This window comes from Arachis ipaensis, chromosome B05 (assembly GCF_000816755.2).
Source record: "Arachis ipaensis cultivar K30076 chromosome B05, Araip1.1, whole genome shotgun sequence".
NCBI lineage: Eukaryota > Viridiplantae > Streptophyta > Magnoliopsida > Fabales > Fabaceae > Arachis > Arachis ipaensis.
In genome coordinates, this window is record NC_029789.2 from 149,722,872 (window position 1) to 149,726,092 (window position 3,221).

A 3,221-nucleotide genomic window follows, 5' to 3' on the forward strand; every position below is an offset into this window, starting at 1 on the left:
GGATAAAAAAAATTTAAATAATAATTTATATTTATATAATTAAAATAATTGAGAGAGAGAGGTCGCTCGCATGGAATGAGACTTGTGAGAGAGAGCTCTCACGCGCGACACATAGGGTATGCACACATTGGATTTTCGTACCTAAATTTAAATCAGATCGTCTGATTAATCTCTCTCCTTAATTTGGATCGTCCAATTTATTTATTCTTGTTTTAAAAGAAGGCAGGAAAAAAAAAGGGCAAAAACCAAAATATACGTGTGGACATTAGAGTATGCATGTTCTGCAATGTGGGGCTAACATGAGGCTAATTCTTTAATTTGCTGCAACCATGTTGCGTTTAGAGTCTGATCTAGGGATCCAATGATATCCACGTTGATTTTACGAGTAATATATATATATATATGCATATCACGACATTGTTATTATTCCTTGTCCAAAAGGAAAAGTTTAAAACAACATTATGATTCAGAAGATTGCATATTATTTACTCCGTGTCCGTTATGATGCCCGATTGGCACATATATATGAAGCTAAGATTTTCCATTCAATTATACATATGCGGTCAAATGAAATCAATTTTTGAAATAATTTAATTTTTAAATTTCAAAAAAGTAAATTTGTGCTAAAAAAACACGTGACTTTCCACTCTACCCCTCTCACTTCTCTCACTCATCCGCCTCTCACTCACCATCTTTTGACTTCTACTATTATGAAAAAATATTTGTGACCTGAGATGGATGGTGTGGCTATGAATTCCTATATGTATGTCTGTGTGCACCAAGTAAAATATGTTTCAGATTTTGTGTGATTTTTATCAAAAGGCAAGCATTTTTGCTTTGCATAATGACATGAAGAACATGGTATCTCAGTGTTATGAGATGAAGTGAATGGAAAAGCATTTTTTATTTGTTGTATTTTATTACTAGAAATGTGTCCTAATTGATGATGCTACATTGTTACATCAGATGCATGAATGATCTTGTGTGTGTATGTGTAGAATTTACAGATTTAGCAAGATCACCCTCTACTATAGGTATAATTGTGAGATTTGATGTTGTTAAAATTGGTTTGATTTTTATTATATACAATCTCCTTTTTTGATCGGCAGCTCCAATCATTTTGAAGGTAAGTCACACCTAAATCTCACAATTATGTGTATTGAACAAAAAAAACAAGAAAGTGTATCAGCTGCTTTAGAAATTGAAATCAGATTATATTTAAAAGTTGGAACATATAACACATCAGTCAAGTAGAAATTTGCTGAGAAGAAAATTGTTCCAGAAATGGTTGTGACAATTTTAGAACCATTTGGCATAATTACTTGAACTGACTGAATTGTTTTAACAGATTGAAAGAAATCGAGTGAGAATGACATATGAACACTAGTTTCTGTATCCAAAATCCAGTTATGACAGTTTAATATATGGTTAGAAATTGAGAGAAGATAGAAGGTACCTGCAGATGGTGCATGTACAGAAGCCAAATTCCCATTATTTGGAAAGTCACTGCATTGTTGTTGGAACAAGACAATGAGTGCTTCCTTTTGCTTATCCGAAAACAAGCCATCTAGGTTGACCTTTACATCCCTTTGGCTTAAAGGTTCAGTGCTTTTTTCTTCATTACTCGCAGTAGTAATAGAATTTATTAAGCTCACTTGACTTGACATATAGTCTTCCCTTTGAATTGACTTCTTTGCCTGTGTGGTGGGAATCCATGTTTGTGATAGCATGCATCCACCAAATGTCCATTCTTTCCGCAATAAAAGCATAATTTAGGCATCCCTCGACCATTTCCTCTACCTTTGCCCCCATGAATCCGTCCTCTTCCTCTAATCAAGTTATTTCCACTGCTTTGGTAAGTCCTGAATGCATTGGCTTCAATAGCATTCACCATCAATCCAGATTCAGGGTCTATAGAGTGTAACATTTGTGTTTCTTGTTGTAAAAGCGAAGAAAAAGCTGTTGCCACATTTAGTAAGGGGTTGACAAGCATGAGTTGGGAGCGCACATTTACATATTGATCGTTCAATCCTCAAAAGAACCTAATTACATGAGATTGCTTTCTATACTCTCGAATAATTTCAAGACTCTTTCCACACTTTCAACTATGCAGACAAGAACACACAAGATAGGTCTAAATTCATCTATTCCTCCCAAATACTCTTCAGTTTTGTGTAATAGGAAGTAATATTGAGCTCACCTTGTCTCGTTGAGAATAATTCTTTTTCAAGATATGCAATTCCAAACAGATCACCTTGGTAGAATCTGTGTTTTAGATACATCCATAATTCCTAGGCGTTATCGCACCACAAAACGCTCTGGAATATTTTTGGACTTAGAGATCCATGCAGCCAAGACAAGACGAACGTGTTGCAGTGGTCCCAAGCCTCAAATGAAGGATCTTCTTTCTTTGATTTGAGTGAAGTTCCATCAATGAACTTGAGCTTGTTCTTTGATTTGAGGGAAATCATCGCTGACCTTGGCCACGGTTGGTAGTTCAAAGTACTTAGTAGAGCATTCGTGAGAGAGATTCCAGGAATTTCGCTAGAGTGCAAATAGAAATGGCTGAATGAATCTTGCAGCAAATTCGTGTTGGATCTTGTTGTTTGGGCTTGAAACGTGTTGAACTGAACCATCATTTGGTTCTCTTGATTTGGCACTCTTTTATGCATGCTCGCTTCCATTGATGAACAAATCATGCAAACGTTACTTTACACGAATCATTTTAAAAATGTGATCTTGCGCAGGGTGGTTACACTTTTTTACAACTCCATGTTCACTGTACTATGATAAAAGCTGTTTAGCTGCGAAGTGTTTTCTTTGCTTCATGCAAAAGAGACTCAAAGTGTGAGATATTAGAGAATAACAAAAGACATGACTTCATTATCATGAGCTAGTATATATACAACTAATCTGAACGATATATTGGCAACAGCCTAACAAACTTCTAACACAACTCAAACTAACTAGTTCGTTAATTTACTAAATAGGACAGCTTGCTATACATGCTGCATTGCTGCAAAACTATCAGCTAACTAATCGAGCTATTCCACTCTAATCTGGCTACAAATATGGTGCACTTAGAGGTCTGTATGTGATTTGTGAGCACTCATAAGTCATAAGTCAATCATTAATCCAACAAAATAATTGATTCTCATCCATCCTCACTATTTTCTATACTAATTAAATAATTTAATATATAAAATTTTATATATGTATTT